Genomic DNA, 25,681 nt, shown 5'->3' on the forward strand with positions numbered 1-25,681 from the left:
ATATATATATATATATATATATATATATATATATATATATATATATATTTTTTTTTATATATATATATATAAATATATATATAAATATATATATATTTTTATATATATATATATATATATGTATTGAGAATGTGTATATATTTGCTGTAGAAATATTATGTATATCTATATAAGTTGAAAAGTTGCATTAACCATAGTATTGATGAAAATACTTAAGCCCAAAATTAGAAAAGTGTTAACCATAGAAATAATGGCAACTTATAACCGGATGGAGTAATTCTGAAATGTGAGGCAGGGTTTGGAGGAAGGCTATCATGTATACATTTCATCATGTATATATCTCAGTGCCTTGTTTTTGTCTGTTCCTCTCCCACTGGAATGTGCTCAGTGAATGGACCCTCCTCCCCCTCACCAGGGCATTCCGATCCGCATCCCACATTATCCAGGCCACATCTTCCCTCCAGCCCAAGTAACCACAGACAGCATGCTGAGAGCTGAGAATCCTCTGGGTCTCCCCATCCCAACCACACACAGAGCCTAGTCTGACTGCTCAGCCTCCACATAGCCCCAAAAACTGAGCAAAAGACACAAAAAGGAGGACACATCCAGACACCTTTTCCAGCTAAACAACAACTGGAGCCTTAAAGTGCAGGAAAAGTTCCAGCTTTACTTAGAGACTTCTGGAGGAGGCAGATCTCCTGGAAATCAGATCTCTCCTTCCTTGCTTCAGGGTGGTCCTCCTGCGAGAATGAAATATTTATAATTACAGCCACAGGACAAAACAAGCGCAAACTGCGGAAAACTCTGCTCGCCTTAAAGGGTTAAAGGATGTTTCTAACAATTGCAATAATGAATTAGAAGATTATTCCATCTTTTTGGTGCTTTTTCATAGAACCCTGGATTTGACCATTTTCTCAACTCTTGGAAAACGTGGATTTTTAAGGGACATTTGTTTCCATGTAAAGAAGAAGAATTGGGCAGCAAGTAATAAAGTCCCCGCTGGATTGTGTGGCGCTCATTACAGAGGGATAGCTGTCAGGTATGGCTATAGATTGCATACTGACCCGAAACGTTCATTTACAGGGCGGTCAGGGGACCAGGGCACAGGCACATGGCAGGCACTATTACTGGGAGTAATCAGTGCAAAGTAGTGGTGTGCAGATGTAGCAGAGCCGAGTGTTACAGCCCTGTGCCTTGTGTGGGGCAGAATGTAGAGGCAAAATAATGCAACAAGTTTTACTAGTAGTAATAATACGACAAACCCTAGATATAGTCATTGATCGCTATATAATGGGACATCAAATAACAAACTCAGTCCTGCTACATCTGTTCTTTTCAGCGCTAATATAATAATAATGAAATAGCATGGGACCAAACGTCGTAAATTATGAAGAAAATGTTACTGGCTTATTGTTTTCATGTGATCTAGCTATCATCTATGTATCCAGCTATTATCTATCTATTAAATATGTATTTCTATATATCATCTATTTATCCATCTATCATCTATTTATCTGTCAAAAAAAAAATATATATATATCTTTCTATCTATTATCTTTATGACTATTTATCTATCCTTCATTCTTTCTATCTATCTATTTTTCTCTCTATCGCCTATATATCTATTATCTGTCTATCATCTATCTATTTTATATATATATATATATATATATCATCTATCTATCCATCTATCTTTCTATCATCTATCTGTATATCTATCCATCTATCTATCTGATATATATATATATATATATATATATATATATATATATATATATATATTAAAAAAGATATATATCTTTCTATTATCCGTTCTACTATCTATCGATCTCTATTATCATCTATCTATCTATCTATCTATCTGTCTGTCTGTCTGTCTGTCTGTCTGTCTATCTACCTATCCATCCGTCTATCTATCTATCCCTCTATCTATCTATCTATCTATCTATCTATCCATCCGTCTATCTATCCATCCGTCTATCTATCTATTTATCTATCCATCCGTCTATCTATCCATCCGTCTATCTGTCTATCTTTCTATCTATCTGTCTATCTATGTATCTGTCTATCCATCATCGATCACTCTACACACCACTATATGCAGTTAGTAGCCTACCCCTTCATTATACACTTATCATCCACTTCCTTGGTGGTGACTGGTTTTCTTTCCAGCACTGGCGAAACGCTGTAAATGTGGCGTTGCCAGTCTCAGCGTTGGTAGTAAAATTTCACCTGTTGTCTTCCGGGGGGTCTGCTATGTCCCATTACGGCCTAATGATATAATTCTTCAGCCTCCTTAGCATGGCTGTCAGGATAAATACTGAGTCCGCTCTATACCAGCAGTGGCCAATAGAATTTGCGATTCCCTTTTGGTTCTTTCACTTTCGCACTTTATGTCTCTCACTTTACACTCTTCGTACTTTCAAATCAATATTTCAGAAAGCCATTGTTTTCCTTATGCAGAGGCGGATTGGTTATATTGTTGCGGTGAATCTGGTATATAAATTCTGTACAGATGGAACAGAGCTGAATCCGTCTTTGGAAAAAGGCCAGAATGATTTCATGTTTTCATATTTGTGATATTACACAGGGGGGCAGGTGAACACATTAAGTTATCCCGAAAGTTACCAAACTAAGCAACAGGAAAGGGTTAAATGAAAAATCATGTCTGTGTATATTGGCTGGCCATCAGTCATCGATCTGCTTCGCTTTTTGTCACCAGTCCTGTCTTATTTTTTTTATGTACTTTTACTTTTGAGTATTTGACTAAGTGAAGTTTCTCGTCACTGTGTTCTCATAATCCCTCACTTATTTGAAGTTGAAAGGCCGCATTAAGAGGGTTCTCCAAGGGTAAACAATGATTAGTACGCTTTCCCTCCAAAGTGCGTCACTATTATGATGGATGTCGGAGGCAGCGGAGGACCACTTGGCCAACCTCTTCATCACTTCCACCATTCACATTTTCTGTTACTAATGCCTTTTTGGCTTTCCAGTGTTGTGTTTTCAGCCTTTTTCTGACTTACAATTCCTGCCCTAACAATTGTGGAGAGAATGACGAGGGCCTATATTTGTAGATGAGTTGTTCTGTTTATAGGAAGGTCCTTAGAACAATTCCGCCTTTACTTAGAAGACCGGTGTTGGTAAAGAGATCCTTAAACCCAAGCTAAGGAAATTGGAAGTAAATACTCTCAGTAAAATTACACTTCATTTAGACAAAAAAAGTCAAAATTCCCATTTTCAAAAATTTACAAAATTCCTTTTGACCTGATTCAGTTGTGTGGAATAATAGCCAACACCTTACATAATATATAATGTCATTATAACACGTCTATGTAAAATCACTAATAACACTTCTATAAGTTGAGTCGCTTTATCTGAATGTGTTTTCTGCAGAATACCCTGATTTATTAGCTGTGATCAATGTCCATAAAGATTTATGGTATGGTATTTAGTCGCTGACTAACCGGCCTTATGGCAGAGATCATACAGCAAACAAATGATGACAGTGGTTTCTAAAAACAACAGCATAATTTGACCCCGACATCAGTGGAAGCTTTTTTTTTCGTGTTCTCATCGCTGTGATTGCCTTTTTTAGGATTATTTGCTTTGATTCCCATTTTGCGCCTGCTGCTCTACTGTTTCCCTATGTTTACAGTTCAGAAATAGGAATAAACAGAGCGTGCCTCTGATAAACACGCTGGATCCATTAGTATGGGCTTGTTTATTAACTGCGGCGTTGTAGACGTCCTATACTTCACATATGAGCAGTCCATGTTCCTGCCAGATGAGTTATAGTAACCGTTACGTAATAATCAGTTTTGGCAGAAAAGAAACCGGAAAGACAAATGGCTCAAATAGGGTCTTAGCCTGGTAAATCGGATAATAAAAACATGGCATTGCTCACCTGGAGGGTGAGACAGTCACAATCGCTATAACCGCATGTCGGTAACGGCTGCTGCAGTCCCCATAGAAGGGCGTGGTAATGTGGAAACGAAATGGTTAAAACTGCGCTGGCGTGTAGAGATGTATCAGTAGAGGATGCCTGGACTGTGATTTATTGTTCTACACATTTCAGAGAAAAGTCTCCTCAGGAACAGATCGCAGATGAACATACCTGGATAATGATTTATTCTACGTGTTTCGGACAAAAATCTCCTTCTTCAGGAACAGATCGCAGATGAACATGCCTGGACAGTGACTTATTCTACTCGTTTTGGAGACAAATCTCCTTCTTCATAAACATCGTAGATCAACATTCCTGGACAGTGCCTTATTCTACTCTTTTTGGATACAAATCTCCTTCTTCAAGAAGTTGATCACAGATGAACATGTATGGACAGTGATTTATTGTTCTACTCGTTTCGGAGATAAATCTCCTTCTTCAGGATGCAGATCACAGATGTACATTTGGCATAGTGACTGGGGAACGCATCATGTAACTGATGGCAACTTCATGTTTTAAGTTTTCGAAAGATTGGTACTATGCAGAATAAATACCGTAATATTGCCTAGATTAAACCGTTTATATAGCATAACTATATGGTATGCAAAGCAATCAGTCACACTTGGGCTTTGGAGCCTTAAAAGGTCCCAAAAATGTTCTTCTGCACCATTTCTATAACTTTACGCCCCATTTCTGTAACTTTCTGCCACATTTCTTTAACTTTCTGCCCCATTTCTTTAACTTTCTGCCCCATTTCTATAACTTTGTGGCCCATTTCTATAACTTTCTGACCCATTTCTATAACTTTCTGCCTATTTCTATATCTTTTTGCCCCATTTCTATAACTTTCTGACCCATTTCTATAACTTTTTGCCCTATTTCTATAACTTTCTACTCTTTCTATAACCTTCTGACCCATTTCTATAGCTTTCTGCCCCATTTCTATAACATTCTGCCCTATTTCTATACATTTCTGCTCCATTTCTATAGCTTTCTGCCCCATTTCTATAACATTCTGCCCTATTTCTATACATTTCTGCTCCACTTCTATAACTTTCTGCCCCATTTCTGTAAGTTTTGGATCACATTGGGAGGCCATATAGTATTGGAGTCTCAGTGCTCCTAGTTAACCCTCCGAGACCACACTGTTACGAGATGGCAGTGTTCACTTCTGTGGGGGCTTGGTAACATTAAGCATTTTTAAACTAAATAGAAATAAAATATATAATATATAAACTGAATAATAGGGGTTTTTTTCCCGTACTTAAGTCCTATTAAAATGTAAGCCAAACCCTACACAATACATGGATTGTGTTTGATTATGAAAACTAACGGCAGCATTTTTTCTAATACACGTGGGATGAGAAGGCTTGGTTGCAAAATCGAATTCCTCAGTTCTTAAAACTATTTTTTTATTAAACATATGCAGAAATTAATAGTGGTTCTTGCAATGGGCCAATTGTGTCCTTTGGCTGTTATACATCCAGAATAATTAAAGTTTTTATGGAGTTTATGAGAAGCTTAGTTTGCCTTATAAACTGACAGCGTCCGCTTAGTCCCATGTATTTAATGTGTTTTTAGATATACATTTTTACATGGATTTGTGGGACATTATTACGTGTTCTGTGAGGGTCAGATCCATAACTGAGACCTATTGTAAAATGTGTAAAATGGCTCCCAATGATCGTGCACCATTTTGCATTATTTGTCCAGGTCAGGCTCCATGGTATGGCTGTGATTGCAAGCTCTGCACCCACGATACTTACGACCCTACGAAGGTGGAAATGTTTACAGCCCCAGATGACACTCATTGGGCAGATCAGGATCTACACGTGGAGCTTCAGACCTTGGTCACACACGTGTATGAAGTCCAGGATCCAGCATTCAGATCCCTACCTTACTTTTCATGCACACTTCTTGTAGAAGGCCCAATAAACCAATACACAATAGTGGATTTTTTCTTGTTTGCATATAAGGTCCTGGATCTTATAAAGTAATATAATTTTTTTGTCTTACTGTTTTCACTGCCTGTTGGACTTGGCACCAGACATTTGAAAATGTATTTATTTTGCTCTTTTGCTTTTTTTTTTGCATATTTTTAGAATTAAATGTCGCGTGATCCTTTCAGTCAGCCTTAAAATGTTGCACATTTGTCTTCAACTGCATGAGAAAAAAATTAGAGAGTTTTTTGTAGTCCACTACGGCGCTGGAGAACAATTGTTCAAAAATTCGGTGACATTTTGAAAAAGTTACAAAATGATGAATTAGCCAATAACATCTGGATAATGAAAACCATGGCAAACCTAAAAAATGACAAGGCTGGAAATAGCTGAAACACTTAACTAATTTGGTGAAAAATAAAAATGACTACAATACAAACTTTTATATGACAGAAAATGATGAATCGGGCCATAGTATGTATACATGATGTGCAATAAATGAAATCTTTAAATTGAGTGCATACATTATGTAGATAGATATTAGAGATGGATAGATGATAAATAGATAGATATTAAATAAATAGAAAGATAATATATAAATAGATATTAGATCGAGAGATGGGTAGATGATAAATAGATGGATAGACTAATAGATACACAATAGATAAATACAAGTGCATCTCAATAAATTTGAATATCATCCCGGTTGCTTGTGCACCTTTTTCTACCACATATTTTCTTTCCATTCAACTTTCCATTAATATGCTTGGATACAGCGCTCTGTGAAAAAACAGCTTCTTTAGCAATGTCCTTTTATGGCTTACCCTCCTTGTGGAGTGTGTCAATGACTGCCTTCTAGACATCTGTCAAGTCAGCAGTCATCCCCATGATTGTGTAGCCTACTGAACCAGACTAAGGGACCATTTTAAACACTTAGGAAGCCTTTGCAGTTGTTTTGTGGTAGTTATTCTAATTTTCTGAGATAATGACTTTTGGGTTTTCATTGGCTGTAAGCCATAACCATCAACATTACCAGAAATAAACACTTGAAATAGATCACTCTGTGTGTAATGACTCTATATAATGTATGTGTTTCCCTTTTTGTATTGAACTACTGAAATAAATTAACTTTTTGATGATATTCTAATTTGTTGAGATGCACTTGTAGGGAGATAGATAGATATCAGATATTAGAAAAGATAGATGATAAATAAATAGATATTATATAGACAGATAGATAATAAATAGATTATAGATAGATGATAGATAGATAAAGAGATAGATAGATAATAGATAAATACATACTAGATAGATAGATATTAGATAGGTAGATTAGAAATTCCTTCCTTACCCAATATAGTGGATACTTTCTTTGGATGAATTAAATCATTATTTTCCCACCATGAAAAGGATCTGGCTGCTCTCGTAATGTGTGTTTCATTACACGTTTGTGTAAAACCTATTATCATACTTCCGGAGACTCTTTTCTTAGAACTGGTGTTGGTTCCTTTCCTCTATTTTACAAATGTATGAATAAATTGACAACCGGGTGTTACTATTTGGGGGTGTGTCCCTACAGAGTCCAACCACTGTGCAATCAGAGCTTGCAGAGACAGGCTGTGTAGCAGCATGTCACATTGACAAGGGGAACGGTACTTGACAGCTGTCAGTTTATTAATAAATTTCCAAGAGGAAAAGCAGAGGAACAGAGCAGCGCAGAGCTCTAAGAAAAGATGCTCCAGAATTGCTATAGGGAATAGGAGTAGTTAGTAAAACAGGCGTGTCCAGAGAATGCAATATAACTCTTAGTACCATTAATTTTAAGTATTTAGTCCTTTTTTTATATACTATTGTTCTTGACATGGTGAACTTGTCTACAGTAACTGTAAAGAACGCTTTTCTATATTGATTAAATCACTTGTGCTCCACATGTACAGAAATGTATGTCCATATACATAAGGAGAATGAGAAACAAAGAAATAATTGACTATGTAAGGGCAAATATACAGTCAGGGCCAGAAATATTTGGACAGTGACACAAGTTTTGTTATTTTAGCTGTTTACAAAAACATGTTCAGAAATACAATTATATATATAATATGGGCTGAAAGTGCACACTCCCAGCTGCAATATGAGAGTTTTCACATCCAAATCGGAGAAAGGGTTTAGGAATCATAGCTCTGTAATGCATAGCCTCCTCTTTTTCAAGGGACCAAAAGTAATTGGACAAGGGACTCTAAGGGCTGCAATTAACTCTGAAGGCGTCTCCCTCGTTAACCTGTAATCAATGAAGTAGTTAAAAGGTCTGGGGTTGATTACAGGTGTGTGGTTTTGCATTTGGAAGCTGTTGCTGTGACCAGACAACATGCGGTCAAAGGAACTCCCAATTGAGGTGAAGCAGAACATCCTGAGGCTGAAAAAAAAGAAAAAATCCATCAGAGAGATAGCAGACATGCTTGGAGTAGCAAAATCAACAGTCGGGTACATTCTGAGAAAAAAGGAATTGACTGGTGAGCTTGGGAACTCAAAAAGGCCTGGGCGTCCACGGATGACAACAGTGGTGGATGATCGCCGCATACTTTCTTTGGTGAAGAAGAACCCCTTCACAACATCAACTGAAGTCCAGAACACTCTCAGTGAAGTAGGTGTATCTGTCTCTAAGTCAACAGTAAAGAGAAGACTCCATGAAAGTAAATACAAAGGGTTCACATCTAGATGCAAACCATTCATCAATTCAAAAAATAGACAGGCCAGAGTTACATTTGCTGAAAAACACCTCATGAAGCCAGCTCAGTTCTGGAAAAGTATTCTATGGACAGATGAGACAAAGATCAACCTGTACCAGAATGATGGTAAGAAAAAAGTTTGGAGAAGAAAGGGAACGGCACATGATCCAAGGCACACCACATCCTCTGTAAAACATGGTGGGGGCAACGTGATGGCATGGGCATGCATGGCTTTCAATGGCACTGGGTCACTTGTGTTTATTGATGACATAACAGCAGACAAGAGTAGCCGGATGAATTCTGAAGTGTACCGGGATATACTTTCAGCCCAGATTCAGCCAAATGCCGCAAAGTTGATCGGAGGGCGCTTCATAGTACAGATGGACAATGACCCCAAGCATACAGCCAAAGCTACTCAGGAGTTCATGAGTGCAAAAAAGTGGAACATTCTGCAATGGCCAAGTCAATCACCAGATCTTAACCCAATTGAGCATGCATTTCACTTGCTCAAATCCAGACTTAAGACGGAAAGACCCACAAACAAGCAAGACCTGAAGGCTGCGGCTGTAAAGGCCTGGCAAAGCATTAAGAAGGAGGAAACCCAGCGTTTGATGATGTCCATGGGTTCCAGACTTAAGGCAGTGAGTGATTGCCTCCAAAGGATTCGCAACAAAATATTGAAAATAAAAATATTTTGTTTGGGTTTGGTTTATTTGTCCAATTACTTTTGACCTCCTAAAATGTGGAGTGTTTGTAAAGAAATGTGTACAATTCCTACAATTTCTATCAGATATTTTTGTTCAAACCTTCAAATTAAACGTTACAATCTGCACTTGAATTCTGTTGTAGAGGTTTCATTTCAAATCCAATGTGGTGGCATGCAGAGCCCAACTCGCGAAAATTGTGTCACTGTCCAAATATTTCTGGACCTAACTGTATCAATGGTGCAACCTGTAGAGCTGCACAGGGGAAAATTAAGGGGAACAACATCCACCTCCAATGCAGTAAACCACTTCTGTTATACATGAATCTAGTGTACTGCAAAGGGCCCATACACTGTTCTTGCATAGGGGCCCTTTTCTGTCTGTGTCCACCACTGATGGTAGGGCTATGGAGCCACTCTTAGGGCAAAAATGTATTAGATAGTTGCCCTTGTATGGGAAAAAATGTATTAGCCCAAGTAGGGGATCTGCTCCAGTATATCTATGTGCCAAAATGTGGGAAATTCACTTTGTTACTCCAATTTGTTGATCTTTTATATGATTACCATTTGCAAGTATTAATATCAAAGTACCGTAGCTATACACACTGAGATACTCACATGTACAAATCCTGGAGGAATTTCCAGCCATATAGATGGCGCAGAGCATGTAGGTGCAATATAAAGTCCTCAAAGGGGTTTTCCCATGAACAAAGTTCATTTTAATGAAGACATCTTGTCATAATAATAATTTCTACAACTGCATGTTTTAAAATAAAAAAAAAAAAAATGTTCCTGTGCTGAGATAATCTTATATCTGTGTCCCTACTATGTACTGTGTAATGGCCGTGTCTGACCGTACAGGGGCATTGTCTGATCATACCACATCTCCTGGGCCAGGGGGGGAAGTAAAAAAGTATACAGACATTACAGCACAGGATCGCAAATAATTCTCTCTTTGAGATACAACTTTTCCATGCCTGTTTTAAAAAATGTATACAAACATTACAGCACAGGATCACAAATTGTTCTTTCTTTGAGGTAAAATATTTTTTAAAAAACTGGCAGGAAAATGCTTTACCTCACAAAAAGAATCAGCTGTGATCCCACGCTGTGTTATCTATATATTCTCTTGTGCATCCTCCCCGGCCCAGCAGCTGTAGTATGATCAGACCATGTCCCTGTACGGTCAGATACGGCCATTATACTGTACATAGCAGGGACACATTACCTCAGCAAAGGAACTTTTTTTTTTAAACACATCCAGTGGTGAAAATTGCTATTAGGCCGGTTTCACACATCTGGTACAATGGCAGCGCAGCAACTTCCGGGTCACATGACAGCATGTGACCGGCGCTTGTCGCGCTGCCATTGTACTGTATCCACTGTACTGGCGTGCGCCGGATCCGGCAAACCGGCGAAAAGCCGGATGTTCGAAACTAGCCTTATTTCGACATCCATTGATTACAATCAACTTTAAAATTAGCTTTGTTCATAGGAATACCCCTTTAAGGCCTCAGTGTCTCTGAGGAAGTTAAAGCTTCAAGTGGACACCCTTATCCAATATGTTAATAAAAAAAATTAGTAGCCTACAGAATAGAAAAATAGTTAATAAAAAGAACAAATATTGGCAGGTCCTTAGACAATACTGTTTGTTCTGTCAACAGTTGTGCGGCACATGTTTGTAAGACACTTATGGCTGCTGTATGCAAACATGAGCGGAAGCATTGATCTCACCCAGAGAGCTGACAATTCCTCCATCTACTGAATGCTACCGGAGCTGTATCTGAGACTCTACACAGAGTTAACACAGCATCTTTTTTTTTTTTAAGCATTGCAGGAAATATGCCCAAATTCCAAACACAAACAAACCTCGGCGGCTGTCTCACAACGACGTTTAGAAGTAAAATGGCAGCAGCATTAAAGGAGCCGGTCTGGTGGCCTTGTGGTTAGACCAGTTGCCTGTGAAGTGGGAGACTCTGAGTTGCGTTACACCGCAGACAAAGTCGTTTCATATTTTTGAACCCTGTCTGCTCTTACAAACATTCACAAAGTATCTGTTGGATTATCCCTTACCGCTTCTGGTAATAAATGATCTATATATTTGTGTTGTTATTAACTTTTTAGGGTAAAGGCAAAAATTATGTAACAAAAAGGATGTTCTCAGATTTATTTTAATCATCAGTTTTTAGTAATAGTGTTCAGTCCAGTGGTTTCCTCTCCAGACGACTTGACATTTCATAGTCAACGTGTCATACTTAAAATTTTGGTAAATTGTTGTGTAATACAGTAAATTCGTCAGAGGCAAAAGCAGGTTATAAAAAGAACAGTTATCAAAGAGATACTTCTAGAATTGGTGAAGGTCTTTACCTTTTCTGCCATAGAACATATGAGTTTTACATTTTATTTCTTTATAATCCCAAGAAAACGTTTACATATTGTGGAGTTCAAGATCCTAATCCAATATGTAGAAGGTGTAATAATATTAGCAAATACCACAAATTATAAATGTAGTATAGTTCTCCTGGTATTGCCATGTCTCTTACCTCATGTGCAGGACATTGCAGCTTAGGTATCTATGGTTACAACCATGAGAAGCTAACTGTCACTATCAGTGGTCGTAACCATAGATATCTAAGCTGCAATGCCCTGCACATGAGGTAAGAGACATGTCTATATCAGGAGAACTATACTACATTTCTAATTGGAGCTATTTGCTAATATTATTATTATTATTATTATTATTATTACAACACATTACATATTGGTATAGGAACTTGGGATAGGAATAACCCTTTAAAGTATAAAAAAATCTTTCTTTACCTAAATAGACAATGCAGTTGTAACGCTAGTCACTACCGTACGGATAGAATGGACGGAAGGGTAGTCAGAAAATCCGGGGTCTAGTGACAGGAGGACACATCTTATCAAAATGGGAAAACAGGGGCGTAGTCAGGTCAGAATCCGAGGATGAGAATACTAGGAGGTCACATAGTAGATAAAGGGGGAAAAGAAGAGAGAAGTCAATTCACAGTCTGGGGCCAGAAAACCAAGATCAGAACACAAGCCAACACAAAACCAACAGCAACACAGCAGAGCCAGAAAATACAACTGACAAGGTTCTGGGGGAGCATGCTCAGTAAGAAGCCTGAGCAATTACCAGGAAGGTGGAACAGCTGACTAAGCACCTCCCAGAACCAACCCGGACTCCTGTGTAGTAACCAAGCTGGCAGTTGAGTATCTAAGGAAGGTGCCAAGAAGTATCTCCTAAGGGAAGATGCTCTGCACAAAGAAATAGTGTCCCTTCCAGATCTGTAAGTACCGCAGAGCATCTCCTAAAGCAAGATGTTCTGCACAGAGGCATAGTATCACTGCCAGGCCTGTAAGCACCGCAGAACATCTTCAAGTCTGTAAGATATTCCGCGCAGAGGAATCATGACAGCAGTTTAGAATCTGTGATGTACATGCACTGTATCTGAAAGATGTTCGTGTTAACGGCTATATCTACTTAGCAACATTCACATCCCCCTGAGAAAGCCACTGAGGCGAAACGCGTGTCATGGCTACATAGAAGGTCCTCTTTAACATTATTCATTGTGGGTAAGTCCTGCACTAGGTAGTTTAGATATATATTGTGACTTTAGGATACAGGACAGGACACACTTATTATTGAGACAGACACTATAACCTACTTGTCCAAATACTACATTTAGACATTGCAGTTGGCTTTGGTTCTGGGTTTTGCAATATGATACAACATAAACTATGATCATTGACTTAAGGTACCTTCACACTTAGCGATGCAGCAGCGATCCGACCAGCGATCTGACCTGGTCAGGATCGCTGCTGCATCGCTACATGGTCGCTGGTGAGCTGTCAAACAGGCAGATCTCACCAGCGACCAGTGAACAGCCCCCAGCCAGCAGCGACGTGCAAGCGACACTGCGCTTGCACGGAGCCGCCGTCTGGAAGCTGCGGAGACTGGTAACTAAGGTAAACATCGGGTATGGTTACCCGATGTTTACATTAGTTACCAGTGTGAGCAGGGAGCAGGGAGCCGCGCACACTGAGCGCTGGCTCCTTGCTCTCCTAGCTACAGTACACATCGGGTTAATTAACCCGATGTGTAATGCAGCTACATGTGCAGAGAGCAGGGAGCCGTGCACACTGCTTAGCGCTGGCTCCTTGCTCTCCTAGCTGCTGTACACATCGGGTTAATTAACCCGATGTGTACAGCAGCTACATGTGCAGAGAGCCGGAGCCGGCAGCACAGGCAGCGTGAGAGCTGCAGAGGCTGGTAACTAAGGTAAATATCGGGTAACCACCTTGGTTACCCGATGTTTATCTTGGATACAGCTTACCTCAGCTGTCAGACGCCGGCTCCTGCTCCCTGCTCGCTTCATTTGTCGCTCTCTCGCTGTCACACACAGCGATCTGTGTGTCACAGCAGGAGAGCGGCTTTGAAGAAAACGAACCAGGGCTGTGTGTAACGAGCAGCGATCTCGCAGCAGGGGCCAGATCGCTGCTCAGTGTCACACACAGCGAGATCGCTAATGAGGTCACTGCTGCGTCACAAAAAGCGTGACTCAGCAGCGATCTCGGCAGTGAGCTCGCTGTGTGTGAAGCACCCCTTACATTGAGATAGGTGACTGTTGTATCTGTAAAGATTTAGATCCATACAAGATTGGACCATTTAATATCATATCTCTCACTTCTTGGATTTATTTACCCTTATCTCATTAGATCCTTTATGGGGATTTATCCTTTTTATTTTCCCTTTATTGGATTATTCTTCAATATTAGACCAAAAAACTGTTATGTTACTTGTATCTTTTTAATATTTCTATAAAAAAATAGTCATTTTTAGTGGATTTTGTTTTTTCCAATGTTTTGATGTTTCATTAGCAGTAGGTGTGTATATTCACTACTTATAAAGGGAGAAACAGTGATATAATGATTTTTTTTCCTCGTGTATTTCTGACCCATTTCTAATATTGTATCCTAGCAATTTCTGGTTGCTAATATTGCCCAAATACATTGGAATTGAACAACTAAGCAACTTAAGCCCACTTTACACACTACAATATATCTTACGATGTGTCGGCGTGGTCATGTCGTAAGTGACGCACATCCGGCATCGTAAGGTACATTGCAGTGGGTGACAGGTACGTGCGATTGCGAATGAACGGTAAAACGTTCATCGCACACACGTCGTTCATTCCTCATGAATTGAACGTCAGATTGTTCATCGTACCCGGGGTAGCACACATCGCAGTGTGTGACACCCCGGGAACGATGAACAGATCTTACCTGCGTCCTGCGGCTCCCGGCCCACAATGCGGAAGGAAGGAGGTAGACGGGATGTTTATGTCCTGCTCATCTCCGCCCCTACGCTTCTATTGGCCGGCTGCCACGTGCCGTCGATGTGACGCCAAACGTCCCTCCCACTCCAGGAAGTGGACGTTCACCGCCCACATCGAGGTCATATGGACGGGTAAGTACGTGTGACGGGGTTTAATCGTTTGTGCGGCACATTCTACAAAATTGAACGTGGCGCACATACGATGGGGGCGGTTACGATCGCATACGATATCGTATGCGAAATCGTAACATGTAAAGCAGGCTTTAGTGAATGGCCTTGATTTGAAATGTATTATCATTTTGTGATTACAGCTCCCATGCATCTCTATGCATCTCTATGGTAACAGACTACAAACTAAAGGGCCCGTTACACACAACGACGTATCTAACGATATATCGCCGGGGTCATGGATTCCGTGACGCACATCCGGCATCATTAGCGACGTCATTGCGTGTGACACCAACGAGCAACCGTTAACGATGGAAAATACTCACCAAATCGTCCATCGTTGACACGTCGTTCCTTTTCAAAAAATCGTTGATTGTTGAGGACGCAGGTTGTTCGTCGTTCCCGAGGCAGCACATATCTCTATGTGTGACACCTCGGGAACGACGAACTACAGCTTACCTGCGTCCGCCAGCAATGAGGAAGGAAGGAGGTGGGCGAGATGTTACGGCCGCTCATCTCCGCCCCTCCGCTTCTATTGGGTGGCTGCTTAGTGATGCCGCTGTGACGCCGCACGAACCACCCCCTTAGAAAGGAGGCGGCTCGCTGGCCACAGCAACATCGCTAGTCAGGTAAGTCCATGTGATGGCTCCTAATGATATTGTGCGCCACGGGCAGCGATTTTGCCCGTGATGCACAAACGATGGGGGCGGGTACGCACGCTAGTGATATCGCTAGCGTTATCGCTGCGTGTAAAGCCACCTTTAGCCTGCGTTGTCTGCGCCTACAAGTATACTGCCTCCTACTTACATTCAGTAGGACTGTATGAAGTAGAGGATAAATTAAAGAGGATGTCTACTACTTGGGCAACCCTTTCTCATTCCCCTTTTTAGCCCCCATAAAAATAAATAAGCCTATACTCACCTCCGGTGCGGCTGTGATTTCAGCAATGTCTGAAGTCACATTTTCCCATAGGACATTGTTGACATGCGAGCCCCGTGACCAATCAGCGCCGTTTTCCTTCACCCCACCTTCGGACGTTTGAGCAGGAAGTCAGCGCAGCGCTCACATCCTGCCCAAATGTCTGCAAGTGGGGACATAGATGCCAGACGCTCATTGGTTGCGGGGCTCGCGTGTCATAACAAAGTCATGTGGCCCCGAAAACGTGACTTCAGACATCCCTGGAACCATAGCCGCATCTGAAGTGAGTATACGCTTATTTATTTTTACTGGTGTGTACAAGCGGAATGAGTAGGGGTTGTCCAAGTAGTAGACAACCCCTTAAAGAGAGTAAGGTGAAGACGAGACAAGGGTTATTTTCTGGTTGGTGACCATAGGTCTGAATAGGAGTTGTCAATGAAACATGGCCGGAAATTTCATTTTAGATATATTGGGACAACTAAAATATTTGAAGGGACTGTCAGCAGTAAGGTCCATTGTGTACTAATGGTATAAGGTTGATCCCGGCTTGGTCCCAACCGTGTGACCAAAGTACCACAACATTCATGTACCATTTTAAGGCGTTTGAACTGACAAGAGGAACATGGAAATAGGAGACGATTGGACAAGTTGTCTTGGTTTTTGTTATCCTGTCAACTTAATTCTAGCATGAGGAGTCCATTTTTCTACAATTACGCCTCCCTACAAATTTATAGGTGTAAAGTTTCTCAAATGGGGAACATTTCTCTTAAAGAGGAGACTATTTGTCTAAGAGGATTCTGTTCAACAATTTTCCATTTTATCTTATAGATTACATTTTATACAGGTTTCCAAAAAAAGTGCCTTTAAGAAAATTAATGTTTTTTACTAATGCATTTTATTTGTATAGGACTACAATTTGTTTTTTTAAATTATTTTCCTGCAAAATTAAGTTGATGTTTTAAAGTCAGAGTTTTAACAAAAATTGAGATTATCCTTATCTTAAGAACTATTATGGTATCAGTAGTCAGTGAAATAATTATTGCATAAATTAGCTGATCTGTTAAGACAGCCTTGAACATTAGATTTAAGGGGTAAGTCCACAAAACTCATTTATTACCTTCACCCATCCACAGGAAAGGTGATAAATTTATAGTATTTGAGGGTCACACCTCTGGGACCCTAACCTGTCAAAGAAACAAGAAGATGTTTGTTTATCTCCATCTCTTTGCCATAGAAAGAGAATGGAGTGTTAGTATACAAATTTGACCATAATTCAAATGGAGTACCCCTGTTCCAGTGATTGTTGAGGGTCCCAACAGGTGATCCACTTATCTTGTGGATTTGTTATGAATGTTGTTTATTGGCGGTGTTTAAAGGGATGGTCCACTACTCAGCATTAGTGGCCACATCGATCTAAAGCTCATAAAGAAGGCTTTTCTCAAATACCTTGTGTAGTAAATTCTGACTCTGAGCAGAGCTATTGCAGTCCGCACATTTGTGACTTCTGAGATCAGGTGATGTCACATCAACTCCAGTTGACCCAAGATCACTGAGGTGGGCCCTAGTCTCCCTGAGTAACTGGGCTGTGGGCGGAGTTTCCCTGCATATCAGAGCCCAGCATCGCTCCTGATTGGGGCGCTGTGCAGTGAAGGAGAAAGTGCACGAGATGATGGACTGTGACGAGCGGTGAAACTCCGCCCACAGCCCAGGCACTCAGGGAGACTGGGGCCGGCCTCGGTGATGTCAGGTCAACTGGAGTATTATTATTATTATTATTATTATTAAGTTGATGTGACATCACCGGATCTCAGAGGTCAAGGAGCTCCAAGGGTCATGTGATGGGGATGAGTGGACAGAGTAGCGCCGCTCAGAGGAAGAATGTACTACACAAGGTATTTGAGAAAAGCTTTCTCTATGAGCTTTACATCGATGTGGTCACTAATGCTGAGTAGTGGACCATCCCTTTAAGATCAGCCATTACATCCAATTTTAAAGAGACTATCTAATTTGTATACGAGACACGAAATACCGGACTGATTGATTTCAATATGCCAAATGGTTTTGTTCTCAAAACAATAAATCGGTAATCAATCAGCACTCATCTGAGACCAATGGGGTAATGAAGGTTGGTAGTGATAATTGTCAGCTAAGAGCTATCTATAGTGTATAGCCAGCTTTACCCTTATATAGTTAGTATATACCAATATCATTTTATAAAAAGTTCAGGATTTTGTAAACCAGAAGACCTGTTATGTTTAATTCATCATGTTAGTAATGAATGACTATTGGGCATAATTAAAGAGACTATAGGGCTATTTTACAAATCTATGCTGTATCTCCATGTGACCTGATCCTCATTTCACACATTTAGGAAGTCTACTTAATTTTTTGTTTTTTATTTATTTATTTATTTTTTTTTAAAAAATCCCTAATCTGAACTATCTAGACACTTGTTTCTCTACACCTGGAACCATTTGTACACCTATTCGCATGCAAGGAAAGTCCTGCCCTAGGGGGCTATTGTTTCTCCACATTCATCAGACACGTAACAAAAGGTTACATTAGGAAGCTTGCTGCTGCAAATTAGTGACTATCCCACCCATGACATTCCAGCATTAACCCGATTTCAGTATGACTTCATGTTTTGCCTTAAGGAGAGGTGTCAAGTAGGTAATTGGGATGAGATGTCATTGTATTAACTGATGGGAGGTTCTGGAATATTGATTGCCATCATGGATACTTTAGACAGGATGGCCTCTGCCCAGGGGAGCAAAAGACATTCCTGAGATGACTAGACTAAGCTGAGAAAGGTTGGGACAAGGTCACTTTTAAAGGTTCAGGAAACAACCTCCAGAAGCAAATTAAGAGATGTCCAAAAAAGCCAGTTATAGACCTGTTAAATGTCAGTCTATGGTCAGTCGCTATATACAGCAATGTTGTGCTTGACTAAACTTGATATGATGGTAACCGATAGTTTGGTGGAAGATAATAGTGTAAAAGAAGCTTAGCATACTGTATGTAAACTATCATCTAGAGCAGCAAAGAAAGAAATATTCTTCACGATCATTAATGTAGTTGCCCCATCTGGGCTCCCTGGAATTCAACTGACCTATAACCTTAATGGGACAACCCCTGTGCTGCACATCAAAGTTATACTGTGATCTAGTACTTTATTATTATTATTATTATTATTATTATTAATAATAATAATAATCATAATTAATAATACGTTTATTTCTACAGCGCCAAAATATTCCGCAGCACTTTACAATGAGAATCTGTTCACAAGCTTATAATCTAAAAGGAAATAGGGGGACACAATATGTGGAACGTGTTTATCATGTAGTTTTACAAGATGTTAATATTAAAATAAAAAATTAGTAGAGGCATGTTTTTACCCTAAACTCTAGTACTAGAGATGAGCGAACTCGAACAGTAAAGTTCGGGGTTCATTCCGAACACGGACTGTACAAGGAACAGTGTTTGAAGTCGAAGTTCGGGTGCTTTATGTATGTTGACAACTCGATCGAGCGTCGCTCTGCTCTAGTACACTCGCTGCTTGGTCCAGTGTGAGCCTCTTGCAGTGTTTGAATGCCTTGCATTGTGGGTAACAACAGAGTGATCAGATGTAGTGTGTACAATAAAAAAACGCCCTCCCTTACCCCAGAAATCCTCTGTTTATGGCTGGTTGCATGTGGGAGGAGAGCCAAACTGCCCAATCAGTGGGGTTCAATCCAATGAGGTTCAATCCGGGTCAAGAACTGAACTTTATTTAACGTCCAGCCAAACCCGCCGAACAATGGGTCCGCTCATCTCTATCCAGTGGATGACATACCATTTCTCATTTGCCCCTAAACCCTATAGGATGGAAAAGCAAAATGATCATCAGGCCACTTCCCAACTCACTAGTGTTAAGAGAAAATCTGTATGCCCAGTAATGTAAAAATTTGTACCACCTGTTTCCTATAGGCAACTTGTCCTTATGATTACTGTTTTTTGTTAGAAATAGAGACACGTAATGTGTACTCAGCTGTTCCAATTGTCATCATGTATATGGCGCTGAAAGAAGAATCTCCCCATACAGTGTCAAGGATCTCTCCATTGACCTATTATGTTAATTGGTGGTATTGTTCTTTAGCAGTTCTTTCTTCCCCCAGTGAAGTAATGCATTGTTCTTCATCTCTTTTTTTTCTTTACTTCTTGCCAAATTCCCATTACAAGTGCAGAGAGGTCAGTAGTCTCAAACCTTTTGTTGGGAAAGACAAGATACTATATAGCCTTAAAAATGTATGGATCCACAAAACCATGAGATCTAGGGCTTGGATGCTCAACTTTGGTAAAATGGCAATTCTCTTGCCAATGTGTCATTCCCATAACCTCAAAGGAACTGAGTCGAAATTAAGTTTATTCACCTATTTTCACATATTCGCTACATGAAAACCAAATAGGAGTTAGCAAAGCGTGTGATTGTGCCATGACATGGTCCTAAATATTTTTGTCATTTAGTTGAAGGGGTTCTACTTGGGTTTCCCAAACTGATATTCAGACCCTGGTCACCTTTTTTTCTTTTTGAAACTATTGCCGAGGAAGCAAAATTCCTCATCTTCTACTTCTGTCCTTAGCTGTACCCTTCACAGCAGAAGAGTCGTGTGAGAGGTTACTTTAGAGGAAACTTTCACTTCGCCCTGTGAGTGCTGTGTTTGTGTTTGTATTGCAGGCACTAAGAGCTAAGTCCTTCAACAAACACTCAGTACCAACAAGGGAAGCAGCTTTCTCTTATGCTCTTTGTTGACTTGCTTTCTTATATACTTTTGCAGTAAAGTTATCGCTTTTTAAAGGCAAGTGATTTAGTGGCTCTTTGCCATGGCTCCTCTCCGCTGACCTATGTGTTGAAGAGCTGATCCTCTTCATATATACAGTAAACGCCTCTCGTGACTTTGCCCTTTGGGTTCTCTTTAAATGCGAATTGTCTTGGTTTTACAAGGAAAGCACTTGGAGCTTCTGCAAATGCTTAAATCAACAGCATGATATTTTTTTCCAACCACAAGCACCTATTTAATAAAACCATTGGTCCAATGGACAAACCAATATAGTGATTTTTATAGAAGTTACTATTAATGCAAATAGAGAAATATATTTAATATGGTGCCATCATTCTCTGTGACCCAGCTGTTTAGCTCATTGGCAGTAGTTGTAATAGACGCAATGCTGGGAGATTATTTAAATATCTAAGGCTCCTTTTCTTCTACTTAAATTTATTGTTAGGCCCTGTACACATGGTGCAGTTTTTGATGCAGTTTGTTGCCCAAATCTGCATGCCAGCAAAGTCTATGAGAAATCAGAAAGGATGTGTGCACGTTGCTTCTTTTTTCCTTGCAGTTTTTGATGCAGAAAAAAGAAACAGCATATCACTAGTTGGTCCATTTTTTCGTGTGTTTTTTCATCCTTCCAGCCATTGAATTCACTAAAAAAATGCACCAAAAATGCACCAAAAGCGCATGCGGTTTTTGGTGCTTTTTTCAGCCATGAGGTGTGGTTTTTGGCACAGAAAATTTCTGCAACTTGCCCATATACCCTTATTTTGTATTATCCGTTGGTTTTTGTTTCCCCTAAAGCTTCATTTCCTTTTATTAGGCTAGGTCTACACAGCAGCTTGGGCCACATTGTTATGCTACTGAAATTGCAAGTAATAATAGTAGATCACAAGATGGCTGAGAGAAAACCGGGTTGAATGCTGCGCTAGAAAACCACGATTCCAATGGATATAATAAAATCCTTTCCTTTATTGGCACGAGTCAACGCGTTTCGAAGGCATAACCGCCTTCTTCATCAGGACAAGACAGTACAAGAAAAGAACAGATGCTGTTCTTTTCTTGTACTGTCTTGTCCTGATGAAGAAGGCGGTTATGCCTTCGAAACGCGTTGACTCGTGCCAATAAAGGAAAGGATTTTATTATATCCATTGGAATCGTGGTTTTCTAGCGCAGCATTCAACCCGGTTTTCTCTCAGCCATCTTGTGATCTACATTTTCTCCATCGGGGCTGCTGCTGACCACTACCGCATAATCTGCCTATATGCTTACATAGGAGTTGTGCCTGTCACAACCAGAACAGGTGAGTACCTGTCTCTATCTGTGTATCCCCTCATCCACCAGATAAGACCCTATTTTTGCGCTTGTCTCCTCCACAGTTTTCTCGCCTGAAGTAATAATAGTGAATGGGGTTGCAGAGGTGATCACTTTCACTGGGACACACAGACACAAGTCACTGGGCACCATAAAAAGACAAAGAAAATACTTCAATATAAAATAATAAATAAATACCAAAGAAAATAGTGAATCAAATGAGTTCATTTATTGATGTAAAAAAATAAAAACAACAAAATACACAGACATAATAAAAAGGAAAATAAGCAGATGAAAAACAAAATCTCAACTATGGAATATAGATCTGCAGAGTAAGATATATAATTAAGTGCAGCAATAAAGCGCCATAAAATACATAAGATCCTATGAGTAAAATAACATGAAATCAAATGATCAGCAGTCCTAAAGAATAGTTATACAAATCCTCTAAAGGAAGGTGAATCATAAAAAAAAATACAGGTGTATTACAGAGATAGCAGACCACTAGGGCTGGATTCAGTGCAAAAAAATTGCAAAAGTGCATAAAGTGACAAACAATTAAACACCCAACAAAGAAACTATAGGTATAATGAGGTAAGATTGGGTCAGTATATATGCTAATAAAACGAGTCCACCTGCAACCTCTGCCACGCACCCTAACGCGTGTTTCACTAGTTTCTTCCTCAGGGAGTGACACCATAGATTTAGGTAAAACTTTATGCATTTAAAAAGGTCATCCCATTCACCAATCAGGGTTTAAGGTAGGCCTAAAAACAACTGAGATTTATTTTTGCTCCTCGATACAGTGCTACATGTCCATCACTGTCCCGGTCTCTATTGTTTGGCTGCATTGGTGACGATACGTCACCAGCGCTGCAGCCAATCACTGATCTCAGTGGTGTTACTTTTTATTTTATGGCATTACCTTTCACAAACCCCCATCTCCCTATGTGGCTCATTCATTTTTATTCTTCATATTTTCATATTAAATGTATTGTATTAATATGCTTTTTGTTTATTTTTTGGCTGTTTTTCTTTGCCAAGGAACATCTTTTTTCCTTTACTGAAAGGAGTTTAAAATACATGCATTTTGCATCTCTTGAGTCATTCATTTTCTACATTTTGGATTTACTTAACATCTTTAGTGCAAGTTATTTTTCTTTTTTATTATTATTATTATTATTATTTATTATTATTACTACACCATTTATTCCATATGAAAGAGGGTATACTTAATAAAAACAAGTACAATAATCATGAACAATACAAGGCCCCGACAGATCTGGAGCTGATTCCAGGTGTGGCTTTTGCATTTGGAAGCTGTTTCTGTGAACCACAACATGCCGACAAAGGAGCTCTCAATGGAAGAGAAACAGACCACCATTAGGCTGAAAACAAAGGAAATCCATAAGAGAGAAATCAGAAGTGTTAGAAGTGATCAGATCAACAGTAAAAGCCCCTTTACACACTGTAACAACGCTAGCAATATCGCTGTAACGTCACCGGTTTTGTGATGTAATCGCGACCTCCCCAGCAACATTGCAGTGTCTGACACACATCAGCGACCTGGCCCCCGCTGTGAGGTCGCTGATCACTACAAAACGTTCAGGAACATTTTTTGGTCCTTTGTTTCCCGCTGCGCAGCATGCATCGGTGTGTTTGACACCATTACAATGACATCGTTAGTGACTTAGAACCCAGCCCGTACGCGTGCTATAGCGTTCCCTTTTCCGCCCCCTTACCTCCGATTGGTGGTCGCTGTTGCATTCTGATTGGGCGGCTTTCACTAAAAAAAGGCAACTTAGCGCTTCCGTCCTTTGTTTCAAAGCTACCTTGTTCCAGAGCGTGCTGGTTTGCGGATCATTAGAGAGTTTTCCAGTCTGCAATACTATAAAGCCTATATATATTATGGTAAGCATAATGTGGGTGTATCAAATTCTGATTTTTGTAGCGATCACATTCTGATCATTTATAGCGTTTCCATTTTTATTTTATGACGTGCAATCATAAGTCGCCAATAAGAACGCACTAGCGATCCCCAATCGGAGCTGAGGGGGGCATGTAAAAAGGACACCTAGGTGGCTTCAGCGCCAAACACCACGCCCCTAACATAGGTGTGAGTCGTCAAATCGCTGCTGTGTGACACGTACTGAATGACCAGCGAGGTTGTTCTGCAGGTCCGTATCGCTGCTGCGTCGTTGGCCAGATCTGCCTGTTAACAGCTCACCAGCGACTGTTTAGAGACTTTAGGGAGGTTGCTATTACGTCACAAAACCGGTGACATTACAGCGATATCGCTAGCGATGTTGCAGTGTGTAAAAGGGCCTTAAGGTACATTTTGCAAACAAAAAGCACTGGTAAGCTCAGGAACTGAAAAAATGGCCAGACGTCTATGGAAGACGACAGCATTTTTGAATTTTATTATTTTTATAGCACCATTTATTCCACGACTCTTTACATGGGGCATACAAACAAGTACAATGATCATGAACAAGACAAGGCACAGACTGATACATTGATTCACTGATAGCATGTGAAAGAGTAAGGCTGTGAACGCACTTTGCATTCACCTACTTGCAGTTCAAAACGCACCTTTTGGGCTTAATTGATTAGACCAAAGTTGCCTTTTTCTGAACTTTAGCGCTGAAAACGCATGCTTATTTACCGTGTTTTTGATGCGTTTTCAGTGCTTTTTACATGCGCTTTCTCCTGTGTTTTGACAGATGCGTTTTGAACATCAAGACACTGCCTAATAAAGTTTAAACAGTCAAAAAGAATGAAAAAAGATAAAAAAAAGTAAAAAATCTATATTAATGGGAATAATAATGAAAATAGATATGTCATAAAATTATAGCGGTAATATACATTTTTTCGGAAATATAGCAATAAATGCATATTTTTCTAAAATGTAATTGTTGGATTTTGTGTGTGTGTAAAGGGACATATGAAATCATTATTTTGATGTCCAAAAAGCATGTTTTCTGCACTGAAAAAGCAGGTAAAACACAGGAATGTGAAGGAATCTTGTTTTTTGCCATTTCTCATTGACTCCAATGTTAGCAAAACGCACACAAAATGGCAAAAACAACTGACATGCTGCTTCTTTGAACGCATTTTTTGTGCCACAAAATATGCAAATTAAACACAGCATTTCAAAACGCAAAGTGCGGTCAGGAAATCATCATTTTCCATAGACTATCATGGAAAACCAAAACGCATGTCTTTTGGCATGAAAACGCTGCAGCTCAAAACGCTGCAGAAACGCAGGTAAAAACGCAAAGTGCGTTCACAGCCTAAGGGCTATTGCTTCTCGTCAGTATTTGGTCAGCTAGACATTATGCTCTAGGTTCATTTGCCTTTCTTGTTTTTTATTTGTATATTTTTGGGGTCTGTAGATTGTCTGTAAACAACCTGGAATGGAGCTCATTCATCAGACCTGGAGGTTATGACATGTGAGTTTCCACAGCTCATTGAGAAAACGTCGCTCTCAACGTTCAGCCTTTGAAGAAGCAGGAAGCAACATGTTCTTTTTTTTTACAATAATGGAGCAAACATGAAGTTCATGTCCACCACTGAAAAGTGGGAAAGAATACATGGAACAGATGGTAAATAGGACTTGTAAGCCACACATCAGACAGTGACGAGTAATTTCATCATCTCAATTTATTTTGTAGGTTTAAGGAGAATATGTAAAATCAAATATTTGAAATTCTTATGTTACTACAGATCTAATAGTTTTTTTTCTATAAATCAAAAATTCTACATTTTACATAATTTTATCTGTTTGACCATAACTTAG

The 25,681-nt window shown here is 39.7% G+C and overlaps 1 protein-coding gene across 1 annotated transcript in view; it reads left to right on the plus strand.

Annotated features, from left to right (window-relative positions):
* The first annotated feature begins 505 nt into the window (after positions 1–505).
* GLI1 (GLI family zinc finger 1) overlaps positions 506–25,681 on the plus strand; it is a 224,651-nt gene continuing 199,475 nt past the window's right edge. Inside the window, exon 1 of the mRNA XM_075337073.1 lies at positions 506–1,039. The gene's annotated coding sequence lies outside the window, so the exon portion shown is untranslated. The remainder of the gene's footprint in view (positions 1,040–25,681) is intronic.

The sequence above is a fragment of the Anomaloglossus baeobatrachus genome, chromosome 2 (genome assembly GCF_048569485.1).
Source record: "Anomaloglossus baeobatrachus isolate aAnoBae1 chromosome 2, aAnoBae1.hap1, whole genome shotgun sequence".
NCBI classification, from domain to species: Eukaryota; Metazoa; Chordata; class Amphibia; order Anura; family Aromobatidae; genus Anomaloglossus; species Anomaloglossus baeobatrachus.